General features: G+C 46.1%; 1 protein-coding gene across 5 annotated transcripts in view; it reads right to left on the bottom strand.

Moving 5' to 3' along the window:
- Positions 1 to 13,092, bottom strand: part of MAMLD1 (mastermind like domain containing 1) — a 118,478-nt gene that overhangs the window by 71,358 nt on the left and 34,028 nt on the right. Inside the window, exon 2 of one of the 5 annotated variants that reach the window (XM_058196883.1) lies at positions 7,130 to 7,291. The exons of the other annotated variants lie outside the window; for them this stretch is intronic. The gene's annotated coding sequence lies outside the window, so the exon portion shown is untranslated. The remainder of the gene's footprint in view (positions 1 to 7,129; positions 7,292 to 13,092) is intronic. 5 annotated transcript variants of the gene reach the window in all.

Raw genomic sequence — 13,092 nt, 5'->3', positions numbered from 1 at the left:
GTTTAAAATATTATTTTTAAAAAAATCATAGATTTTTATCCACCCTGACGTAAAGGAGGAGAAGGAACAGAGTTTCGAATTCTTGTCCATCTCTCTGGCAACATCTGCTCTCCCGCAAACCTCTCTCAGCGGATGGGAAATTAGCAAACTAAAAATAGTGGCAGGAAGGCCCTGTTGCCTTTCAGCAGAGCATTAAGAAGAGAAAACTGTCAGGCTTCAGTTTCTATAATATGCTGGGTCAGAGATGTTGGGTTTTATCCTCCTGGAAAAGATGTTTTTGGATTCTCTAGGACAGCATTTCCTCAACCTTTAAGAGATGTGGACTTCAACTCCCAGAATTCCCCAGAGCCGGCTGCCGGCTGGAGACTTCTGGGAGTTGAAGTCCGCATCTCTTAAAGTCCACCAGGTCTTAAAGTTGCCATCCTACAAAAGTCGAGGAGGAGGAGGAGGAGGAGGAGGAGGAAGAGGAGGAGGAGGAGGAGAAAAAGAAGGAGAAGATGAAGGAGAAGGAGAAGACGAAGACGAAGGAGAAGAAGAGGAGGAGGAGGAGAAGACGAAGAAGGAGAAGGAGGAGAAGAGGAGGAGGAGGAGGAGGAGGAGGAGAAGGAGGAGGAGAAGAAGAAGAAGAAGAAGAAGAAGAAGAAGAAGAAGAAGAAGAAGAAGAAGAAGAAGAAGAAGAAGAAGAAGAAGAAGAAGGAGCAGCTCTAACATTTCTTTAAAAAATGAAATTGCTCACCGAATGCAAATACAAACTCAAAAAGAGGAGGAGGAGGAGGAGGAGAGAAGAAGGAGGAGGAGGAGGAGAAAGGTGTAGGGTTTCCTGCTTAAGCAAGAGGTTGGACTAGAAGACCTCCAAGGTCCCTTCCAACTCTGTTATTCTATTCGCAGAAGGAGGAGGAGAAGGAGAAGGAGGAGGAGAAGAGGAGGAGGAGGAGGAGGAGGAGGAGGGGGAGAAGAAGAAGAAGAAGAAGAAGAAGAAGAAGAAGAAGAAGAAGAAGAAGAAGAAGAAGAAGAAGAAGAAAAGAGCAGCTCTAAACATTTCTTTCAAAAATGAAATCGCTCACCGAATGCAAGTGCCAAACCTCCTCAAAAATGCCAGGGAGGGCCTCCACCCGCATGTAGAGAAATGATAAATGGGTCATCTGCACAATAGGTTGCTGCCCGTCTTCCGCTCCTCCCAGACATGCATGCAAGGAACCCAAAACTAACAACAGCCTGCTAATTAGATTCTCTCCCTTTGGATATTAAGGGCCCATTTGCACGATTAATACGGATTACCATTACTTGCTCCATGAATCAAATTAACCCATTTACCAAATCGCAAACTCTCCTTTGGGCTCTTAGGAGAAACAGATGGGGAGGGGGAGGGAGACGGGACTGCCCCCCACCCTCTCTGATCTGGAAAGCGGCAGGACCCCCCTAGAGAGAAGACCTCGGATGGGGGGGGGAGGATTTTTTTTTTGGGGGGGGGGCGATGGCAAGGACGATACAGGGAGTCCTCGATTTACGCCGACAGTGGAGCCCAATGTTTCTGTTGCAAAGTGAGAGGGTTAAGTGAGTTTCGGCCCGTTTTACGACCTTCCTTGCCGGCTTTGTTAAGTGGATCGCTGCAATTGTGAAGCTAGTAAGTAACGCGGCCATTAAGTGAGCCGGATTCCCCCGTTGATTTTTCGCTCAGCAGAAGGTCGCGGAAGGTGACCCCAGGAATCGGGAACCGTCATTAAGTACATGCCTGCTGCCAAGCATCTGTCTGACTGAGTGGACGTGACCAATTTTTTTTTTTTTTTACTTTTAAAAGCATTTTTTCTATAACCTCTTTGGCTGAAGAGGTTTTAAACGCCTCTGACGATCCCAGCTGAGTCGCGCGATCATCAGAGGCTTTTTTTTTTACTTTTAAAAGCATTTTTTCTATAACCTCTTTGGCTGAAGAGGTTTTAAACGCCTCTGACGATCCCAGCTGAGTCGCGCGATCATCAGAGGCTTTTTTTTTTACTTTTAAAAGCATTTTTTCGGCCGAAGAAAAAAATGCTTTTAAAAGTAAAAAAAAAACAACAACCTCTGATGATCGCACGGCTCAGCTGGGCATGGGGGTGGGGGGCAGGGATTTTTGCTACCGGTTCTCCAAACCACCTGCCGCCATCGCTACCGGATCGGGCGATCTGGTCCCAACCGGGAGCTCTAGACTGACCTCTAATCGCCTCCTCACCTCCAGAATTACAAGCCACGATTCTACCCTAAGCACCATCATTTTAGAACCATCCGTACCGGATAGCAAATATTCTCTTGTCACAGATTAATATTCCATTAGATGGCATCTTAAGGCTTCTTTAAAGCAAAGCGATTAGAGAAATGCAAACTAGTTTGTATGTGTTTGTGTTTGTGTGTGTGTGTGTGTGTGTGTGTGTGTGTGTAGTTGTTTATAAATCTTTATTTAGCCCTCCTGTATCAGATGCTATGAATCATATCCCTCAAATCTAGAAAGCACAGAAAAACAGAAAAAAGAAACATAAGTTCTGAATCAGCAGATAACCGTTGCTTGCAAATAAAGTCCACCGGCAGGTTCCTTTCCGGTCCTGTAACCGAGTTTTATTTATTTTTCGGAGAACTGGTTGGGTCTATCCTGTCCTCGGACCGAATCAGAATTCAAAATAAATAAAACAATTCCTTATTCATTTCCAATTGGGCCGACAGCCACAAAATGGCCCCGAGAGACAAGCGTAAGGAAAAAGGTATTTGCAAAACAAAGAGATTACAGATAATCTTTGATTTACGGCCGCGACGGAGCCCAACATTTCTGTCGCTAAGTGGGACATTTGATCGGTGAGTTTTCTCCCGTATTACGACCTTCCCAGCCACACTTGTTACGTGAATGGCTGCCGTCGTTAAGTAAGTCACACGGGTTGTGAAGCCACTCTGGCTTTCCCGCGGACTCTTGCTTGTCCAAAGTTTGCAAAAGGGGGGAATTGCATGACATCCTGGGGATGATAGCAACCGTCGTAAATACGAGTCAATTGCCGAGCGTCTAAATTTGGATCGCAAAGGGGGGAACCGCGTGTCCCTCAGGGACGTTGCAACCGTCGTTAATTACGAGTCAGTTGCTGCGGCTCTGAATTTGGATCGCAAAAGGGGGAATCGCGTGACACCCCCCCCCCAAGGACATTGCAACCGTCGTTAATTACGAGTCAATTGCCGAGCATCTGAATTTGGATCGCGTGACGACGGCAACGCCACCCCGGTCATTAAGTGTGTGGCCACCGGTCACTTTTCTTCAGTGCCGGGGTTGCTTCCAACGGTCGCTGAATACGAACGGTTGTAAGTGGGGGACCCGCCGCAAAACCCGGCGGAGACAAAGCGAGCACCGATAGCAGGAGAATTGCTGCCTGGTGTTGGGTTTTTTTGCTTCTTCAGCGAGGGTTTATTTCCAGTTTTCGAGCGCCAATGGTCACCGACAGCTGCGGGACCCAAGGAGAAAGTAGGTCAGGAACAAGCATCGGAGCCTCCTTCCATTAGACAAGCTGGCGGGGTAATATGGCCAACCAGGAAATGTGCAATGCAACGATTGGGATGGATTTGTCTGCAGCAGGACTGTCATCTGCCTTCTCCCCCCCTCCTCCTCCTCCCCCCGCTTTGCAATTCGTTCTTTTTCCAGATTTTGCATCCTTTCTGGATTGGCCAGACCCCCCCCACTCCCCTCAAAAGGATGTGGTGCACAGCATCTGAGGCAAGGCTGCTCAACATTTACACACACACACACCCTCCCCAAGAATTTGGAATTCTCCTAATTGTTTTGCTTCGGCAAAGCCTTAAGATGCCATCCGATGGAAGGCTCATCTATGGCTGCAGAACACTTTGGTGCTAGCTAGCCGCTACCGATTATTATTATTATTATTATTTGTATATTTGTTTTGTTTTCGTTCTTAGCACGACTCTGGCAACCCAACCTGTAAATCCGGGAGGCGAGAAAACAATCAGAGATTGTCCTATTTAGGACGCAGAACAAACAGCCGCGAGGTATCTTCTGCTACAACGAGTGTATATTGATCTCCACGGGATTATAACACTTCTCTCCGCCCAGTGCCCCAGTTTCGTGTGCGTTTGAAGTTCTTCCTACGAGAGGTAATAACGCACGTCCGTCAAGGAAAGGCATTAGAGAGGATAAAATTATGTCAAAGCAGCCGAGGAACACCCATCTCTTCTTCCTAGCTTCTGGTAGGATTTGCCCGGCCCTCTTTCACAAACGCTGCCAAACCATCTACCCACCCCAAGGGCTAACGTTCCTCTCTCACCACATCTCCGCCAAGTTGCCATGGGGCTCAGAAGCCACACCCTGTTGTGCCTCGTCCGCTTTCCCCGCAGCCGGGCCCGTCTTATCTGCTTCCGAACGCTGAGGAATGTCCTAGCATGCCTCCCGACCCCAGCCCTGGCTCCATGCCCAGACAGGCCGAAGAAGAAGAAGTGCCTCCAGACCCCAGCCCTGGCTCCATGCCCAGGCAAACGGAGCAACTAGACCCCTCCCCCTCCCCCACAGCATGTGAGCCTGAGGAAGGTCAATTACCAACAGCTGCAGACTGGAGTGACCCTCGCTTCAGGAGAATTGATAGGCGGCGTCAACAGAAGGAAGGGAAGGGCAGGCCTGGATAAGTGCTGAGTCATGGAGCCACACCCCATGTCCTATATAAAGGATCTGCTTTCTGGCATTCTCTGAGCCAGGCAAAGTCTAAACATATCTTGCTGAAGTCACTTCCTGGTCTCCTGCCTGCCTTGAGAACTTTGCTAGGAATTTGGCAGAGCTGCAGAGGCACGCCTGATTCGGATTTCCCTGACCCGGCCGTCAGCGGAGGAGTGGGACACGACACACCCTGACTACCCTTGTCTCAAGCGGACCTGCGTCTCTCAGGCACATTCGGATGGTTCCTTCAAAAATGACCATCGGTGGAACTCCGAGAGTCTGAAGCGGGCAACACTAACACAGTTCCTTTCTCAACATCGCCAAAAAAAAAAGAGGGCAGCTTTTTTTATACCTGTTGTGTTACCCTCTGGGATGAGACCCCCTAAATGTGGAAGGGAGATCTTCAGAAGATATGGTTGCATGGTGAGAGAGAGAGAGTCAAAGCAACGATGGTGTTGAGTGTCCCAACATGTGCTTTTTCAGGAGCCAACTGGACTTTCTGATTTTTCTTCTGCTCCTCATCCAAGAGCTGAAGAAGCTTCAGAAAGAAATCCAGTTGCCTCTTGAAAAAGCACCTTTTTGGGACAACCACGACCCGGGGGATGACTGAGAATCTCCACAGACATCGCTCGTCCAAAATGCTTCTTCAGTTCTACAATGTTACTGAAGAAGAGTCTTGGGTGAGAAGCAAAACATCTTCAAAGAAGAAAAACCAAGGAAGTCCAGCCACCTCTTGAACAAGCACCTTTGGGACGACCACGACAGAGGTGGATTTCAGCAGGTTCTGACCAATTCTGGAGAACCTTTAGTGGAAATTTTGAGTAGTTCGGAGAACCGGTAGTAAATATTCTGACTGGCCCCGCCCCCATCTATTCTCTGCCTCCCGAGTCCCAGCTGATGGGGAGGAAATGGGGATTTTGCAGGATCCTTCCCCTGGAGTGGGGTGTGAATGGAGATGTTACAGGATCTTTCCTCTTCAATGCCCATCAAGCCACGCCCACCAAGCCATGCCATGTCCACCAAGCCACACCCACAGAACCGGTAGTAAAAAAAAATTGAAACCCACCACTGAACCACGACCTGGAGGACTGAGAATCTCCATAGACAACGGTGTTGAGTCTGAACTTGGGCAGGGATCATCTTCCAGAAGACAGAAGATTGGCCCTAAGAAAGAGGGCCTTTCCTTATGAACCAACTCGGGCTGTTTTGTGTACCCCGAAGGGTACCAAGGTTTACCACGTTCCAGTTGGAGGACACCAAGTAACCTCCAACCTCAAGGTGAGATTTTTCTTCTGGGACAGTTCTTTCTCCCCAGCTTTGAAGGACCACTGCGTCCAAGTCGGCCTCTTGTTTAATGCAGTTCCTTCTGGCCTCCTTCTGGCCTCCAGGAACTGAATCACATATTCAAGCTAGGCAAGGAAACTGCTCCCCGCTCTATCTAGCCCCCCAAGAGCAGTGGAGTCGCGTTGTGAATTCGTTTCGGCAGTGAGTCACTGAGTGTGACATTGGCTCAGCTTGTTTAATTGTTGCTTATTAAAGCTCTCTTTTTAAAAAAAGAGACAGTAGACTCCCTTGGATGAAAGTTGTACAGGTAGCCCTCGGACTTACGACCATGTGGGAGGCCCCAATTTATGTGGCTACATAAGAAAAGGTGTTCAGTGAGTTTTGTCCCTCTCTCTTTTTCTTTCTTTCTCCCTTTCTTCCTCTTTCTTTCACCCTTTCTCCTTCTTTCTTTCCTCTCTCTCTCTCTTTTTTCTTTCTTTCTCCCTTTCTCCCTCTTTTTGTTTCTTCCCTCTCTCTCTCTTTCTTTATCTTTCTCACTCTTCTTTCTTTCTCTTTCTTTCTTTATCTCCTCTCTTTCTTTCTTTCTCCCTTTCTTCCTCTTTCTTTCACCCTTTCTCCTTCTTTCTTTCCTCTCTCTCTCTCTTTTTTCTTTCTTTCTCCCTTTCTCCCTCTTTTTGTTTCTTCCCTCTCTCTCTCTTTCTTTATCTTTCTCACTCTTCTTTCTTTCTTTCTTTCTTTATCTCCTCTCTCTTTCTCCTTTCTTTCTTTCTTTCTTTCTTTCTTTCTTTCTCCCTCCCTCTTCCTTTCTGTTTCTTTCTTTCTTCTCTCTCCCTTTTTTCTTTCTCTTTCTTTATCTCTTCTTTTTCTTCCTTCCTTCTTTCTTTCTCCCTTTCTTCTGTCTCTCTCTCTTTCTCTTTTCCTTCCTTCCTTCCTTCCTTTTCCTTTGCCACCTGATTTTCATAGAAAGTCAGCCGAGCGAGGAACTCTTCCTTGTTTTGGCTGGCTGACAGAGGCAGAGCTCTGAGATTGCTCCCTCGTGCAGAATTTAGTCACTTACTCTTACAGAATGTGGATCTTAGGAGGGGGGAAAAAAGAGAGGGGGATATTTGACAGGAGCAATTTCAGCTGCCACCGGCATAAACAAAAGCCAAATGAAATGAGTTTTTTCACTCTTACCCCTCCGTGCACGGTTTCTGCAAAACCGTCTCAGACAAAGCTCGGAAGGAATTGCAGAGTCCGTAGCATCCTTTGAAAACAGACGTTTGGCCCAATCAGTTTCTCGACGGGAACGTCTCTTCTGCGTTATCCCTTCAAGCGAGGAGAGCTGCGAATTCTTTCCTGGGGAAAAAATGTCCGTTTCGTGAAGTGAATTTCATTCAAAGTTATCACAGTGCTGAAAAACGCAGCTGAAGAACCAGTCCTCGCACTTACAATCGACGCCGTAAGACAGCCCTCGACTTAAGTTTCATTCAGTGACCGTTCGAGGTTACAACAGCACGGAAAAAGTGGCTTGGGTCCCGTTTTTTTTTCACGCTTACGATCATTGCAGGATCTCACGGTCACGCGATCAAAATTTGGGCACTTGGCAACTGTCATGTACTTATGACGGTTGCAATGTCTCAATCGCGTGATCACCTTTTGCGCTGAGCAAACTCAAGGGGAAGCCGGATTCACTTAACAACCGTGTTACTGGCTTAACAACAGCAGTGATTCGCTTAGCAACCGTGACAGAAAAGGATCCTAAAAATGGGCGCCCCTGACTTAACAGCTGCATTGGTTAACGACAGAAATTCTGGACTCCATTGCGGTCGTAAGTCGAGGACTGAAATTATTATTATTATTATTATTATTATTATTATTTATTAAATTTTTATACCGCCCTTCTCCCGAAGGACTCAGGGCGGTTTACAGCCATGATAAAAACAACAACAGGATACACATAAATTTAAAAAACTTATTTTACAAATGGCCGAATTAAAACATTTAGAATAAAACCCAAATTTTAAAATGTTAAAACATTGAGACTAATTAAAATCCTATTAAAATCCTATACCAGTCCTGCGCGAACAAACAAATAGGTCTTCAGTTCTCGGCGGAAAGTCCGAAGGTCCGGCAGTTGCCGAAGTCCAGAAATGAGAATGCATGTCAACTTTCGACATGTTTGTCACAAATACAAACACGTTAATGACTTGTTTTCACATGGTGTCACTACTCTACCAGAGCGATGAGAAGAAGAAGGGGAAGAAAGACCAATTTAGAAACTTTTCCAAAACTCAATGGAAATTTTCCCACATAAAATACACTTTTGGTGCCGATTAGTCCCTGCAAACCAAATGTTGCAGAAACCATTCTTCCTTAGCCTGCAAACAAATCCGAACACACAACATTTGTCCTAAAACGCAAAAGGACTTAAAAGGAAAACAGTGAAAGTGATTAGTGTGACCAGATCACCACCCTAACAAAGGGGAAGGAGGAGATGCTTTCGGATGTACTAAAATATGTAACTGATTTGTCCACATTTTTTCATAAAAATCAATGCAATTAGCCAGCAACTGAACATCAGAAAGAAAAATTGATTGCAGGCGAAGGCCGCCAGAAAATAATCAGTTCAGTCTTCTAGATCGTCCCTTCATAATAAAAGTTATTTAATCACTTCCAAATTGTTTCCCTGTTAATAACAATGTTAACAGCAATTCTTTTCTTTACAATAGCCACTGTTTTTCTCAAAAAAATAATAATCCTTAAAATCTCTTTCAGAGCTTCACCCTCTAGCACAATTTTTAAGGTCTCCATCCATCCCCAATTCTAAATATAGAAATGCAGAACAAAGAGATTTAAGGCAGGGATGTCCGAACTTGGCAACTTTAAGACTTGAGGACTTCAACTCCCAGAATTCCCCAGCCAGAGTGCCACAGGCCTTTTAACTGTCAAGATGGGACACTCCTGGCTCTTAACCTTTCAAGTCCTTAGATCACCAGGAATAATTCCTAATTGCAAGATGGCATAGAGCCCAGATGAATGTTTGAAGGAGGAGGAGGAGGGGAAGGAAGAGGAGGAGGAGGAAGAGGAGGAGGAGGAGGAGGAGAGGAAGAACAGGAGGAGGAGGAGAAGAAGAGGAAGAAGAAGAGGAGGAGAAAGAGGAAGAGAAAGAGGAGGAGGAGGAGGAGAAGAAGAAGAGGAAGAAGAGGAGGAAGAAGAAGAAAAGGAGGAGGGGAAGAAGGAGGAGGAGAAGGAGGAACAGGAGGAAGAGGAAGAAGAAGAGGAAGAAGAAGAGGAAGAGGAAGAAGAAGAAGAGGAGGAGGAGGAGGAGAGAAAGAGGAGGAAGAAGAAGAGCAGGAAGAGGAAGAGGAGAAGAAGAAGAAGAGGAAGAAGAAGAGGAACAGGAGGTGGAAGGAGGAGGAGGAGGAGGAGGAAAAGAGGAAGAAAAGGAGGAGGAGAAGAAGAGGAGGAAGAAGAGGAGGAGGAGGAAGAAGATGAGGAGGAGGAAGAAGAGAAGAAGAGAAAGAAGAAGAAGAGCGGAGGAGGAAGAGGAGGAGGCGAAAGAAGGAGGAGGAGTATTCATTGAATACTCTTCATTGAGAGAATACAAGGTCTGGACATATTAGAGACAGTAGTGGGTTTCAAATCCCGTTGCTCATGGACGTGTGCATGCGCATAAGACATCCACGAGCAGAGACGTCCGGGCGGGTGGGTGGAGCCTCCTGCCACCGCTGCTTCAGGTTTGCCCAATCCAGAGCGAACTGGTAGCAACCCACTACTGATTAGAGAGGGTTGAAAATTCATTACCACTTTTAAGTGGCCTTTGATTCAAGGTGAATTGTCCCATTCCTTCTGCCTTCAAAAGAAGGGTGCACCGTAGGTCAGACCCAGAGATCACATAGACAAGCAAAAGGCGCAGAGACACAACTCTTGCAAGGTTAGTGGTTAATTAGGGGAAGCGCCTAGCAAGCCACAGCTGGCTTCCGAAAACTGAAGCGGGAACCAGAGGTGGGTTTCAGCAGGTTCTGATCAGTTCTAGAAAACCGGTAGCAGAAATTTTGAGCAGTTCGGAGAACCGGTAGTAAAAATTCGGACTGGCCCCGCCCCCATCTATTCTCTGCCTCCCGAGTCCCAGCTGATCGGGAGGAAATGGGGATTTTGCAGTATCTTTCTCCCAGGAGTGGGGAGGGAATGGAGATTTTACAGAATCCTTTCCTTGCCACGCCCACCAAGCCACACCTACAGAACCGGTAGTAAACAATTTTGAAACCCATCACTGGCAGGAACCACCTGTTGTTACCCTGTTGTAAAGAAAATAGTGCACAAAATCCCCAGATCCTGGTTTAAAACCAAAAATAAGCCGTTGATTTAGAATTCCTGGGACTGCATGGCTGGAATCCAGAGGGGTGAGGTGGACTTTCCTGATGGGAAACCAAACACACATCAGGTGGCCTTAAAAATCCCTGAAAGGGACACAGGACAGCCTGAAGCCCCAACTACCTGCGTTGAGGTCATCACATCACGTTTGCCCTTGGCCTGTAATAATAAAAGACGTGATCCCGTCAACAGCTTCACCAGCCCTGAAAGAAAACTGTTGCCTTCTCGGGTTTGTCCGGAATTCCAGGATTCCCAGCGATGACAACTGACCAACCATGCATCACATTGGCTATAAATTCCTAAACTGTAGCCCTAGCACATTGCCTTTCCTCCCGAGTTTGGCCCCTGGGGGCTATCATGTGGCCACACACACGGGCCTAATTAGAAGATCTTTCTCTCTAAAGAATCTCATCAAGGTTCATTTTGACTTCTCACTGACCCAGCCAGCAAACTTGAAAAGGCCAACCCTTCCCCACCTCCCACTCCTTAAAAAGCCATTACAGGTAGCCCAGGGGTGAAATGCTCCCGGTTCAGACCGGATCGCCTGATCCGGTAGCAATGGCGGTGGGTGATTCGGAGAACCGGTAGCAAAAATCCCTGCCCCCTCCTTCTCCCTGCATGCCCAGCTGAGCCGCACGATCATCAGAGGTTTTTGTTTTTTTTTACTTTTAAAAGCATTTTTTCTTTGGGGGAAAAATGCTTTTAAAAGTTAAAAAAAAAGCCTCTGATGATTGCGTGGTTCAGCTGGGATCGTCAGAACCTTTTCAAAGCATTTTTTCTACAACCTCTTCGGCCGAAGAGGCTGTTAAAAAATGCTTTTAAAGGGTTCTGGTGATCAGGCAACTCAGCTGGGATCGTCAAAGCCTTTTAAAAGCATTTTTTCTACAAGTTCTTCCGGCCCCCTCTGACCCACACAAAAAGACCCTGAAGGGGGAGACTTTGCAGCAACACAAAGGTTCATTGCATGTATCTGTCCAAGGAGCCGTAGTTTGAGGACCCCTGACTTAGTGCAATATAAAAAATGCAAATAATTTTTCTGCAGACCACCAAAATTTTCTTGCGGACCACCAGTGGTCCATGGACCACCAGTTGGTGACCGCTGCCCTACACCACTTCAGACAAACGGTTGTTCAATCTCTTCTTAAAAACTTCCCAGCGTTGGAGCATTCATGACTTCTGGAGGCCAGTTGGGTCGGGCAGCCCCCATCCTGTTTCAGGATCAAGATGAATCCAGGGGCGAAATGATTCCCTAATAAACTCAGACAAGGGTTCCGAGCTTCTGCATTCGGAGAAAGAAAGAGACAACATGCTTGGGATACGTGACAAGTGTGCACTTAATTAACCTCATTTGATTAACACATCCATCCAAGCTGCAGATGACAAGTCAGCCGGTGCTCGGAATGGATGACAGGCCTGTGCAAGGATGGGAAATATGCCACACGTGTTTTGGGAGGCTACTCTGCGGCACTCCAGCTTTCAAACAATATCCCCTGGCGAACGGGACAGCACCAACGGGTCCTGCCTGTTGGGCTGGTTTTCTAGAGTGCTGGGTTTTAAAAAAAAAAACCACAACAACCTCAACTAAGTGGCTCCTAGGCCTACAGAGGATGTTCTTTCTTTTTTTTTAAAGAACAGTTTTTTTTATTAGTTTATAATATAGCATAGAAAGAAAATACAAAAGTAAATAGTAGGGAAAATAGGGAAGGGAAAAATAAAGGGGGAAAATTAATTAAAAAAAGCATTGACTTCCAATTCCCTTTGGTGCAGTAAAATTATCTCTCTCTCTCTCTCTCCTCATATCTATCTATCTATCTATCTATCTATCTATCTATCTATCTATCTATCTATCTATCTATATCTCTATCCATATCTATCTAGCTATCCATCCATCCATCCCTCTATCAATCTATCAATCTATCATCTATGCAATTCAAGGTTTGTTACCACCTTTAAAGCGCTCCATGGCTTAGGACCGGGCTATTTATGGGACCACCTACTGCCACAAAGAAGCCTCCCACCGACCTGTGCGCTCCCACAGGGAGGGCCTCCTTGGGGTGCCGTCGGTGAAACAATGTCGACTGGCGACTCCCACGGGGAGGGCCTTCTCTGTGGGGGCTCCTGCCCTCTGGAATGAGCTGCCTCCGGGGCTTCGCCAACTCCCCGACCTTCGGACTTTCCGCCGTGAGCTGAAGACTCTTTTATTCCATCGAGCTTGGCTAGCCTGAATAAGTAATTTTAAACGGGGTTTTAGTTTTATATTGTTTAGTTTTCAATATTCTGGCCATTATATATATAAATTTTAGTCTGTTCTTAATTTGTATTTATTGGAGTTTTTAACTGGCTGTGAACCGCCCTGAGTCCTTCGGGAAAAGGGCGGTATACAAATGTAATTAATAATAATAATAATAATAATAATAATAATAATAATAATGATGATGATGATGATGATGATGATGATGATGATGATGATGTCCGTCCGTCCATCCATTCATCCATCCATCCATCCATCTCTATCTATCTATCCATCCATCCATCCATCCATCCATCCATCCATCCATCCATCCATCCATCCATATCTATCTATCTGTCTATCTATCTATCTATCTATCATCTTTCTCTATCCATATCTATCCATCCATATCTATCACCCATCTCTCTCCCCCCTTCTCTCTCTCTCTCTCTCTGTCTCTCTCTCTCGCCTATCTATCTAGACGTTTATATAAAACATGATGACAATGTGCTTTTTGGATTCAGCTGCAGCAAAGGGAGTCCAGCTGTTGAAC

This window comes from Ahaetulla prasina, chromosome 11, assembly GCF_028640845.1.
Source record: "Ahaetulla prasina isolate Xishuangbanna chromosome 11, ASM2864084v1, whole genome shotgun sequence".
In the NCBI taxonomy this organism is placed as follows: Eukaryota; Metazoa; Chordata; class Lepidosauria; order Squamata; family Colubridae; genus Ahaetulla; species Ahaetulla prasina.
Note: the sequence above shows the minus strand (reverse complement) of the source record. Positions and strands in the feature narration are given on the sequence as shown.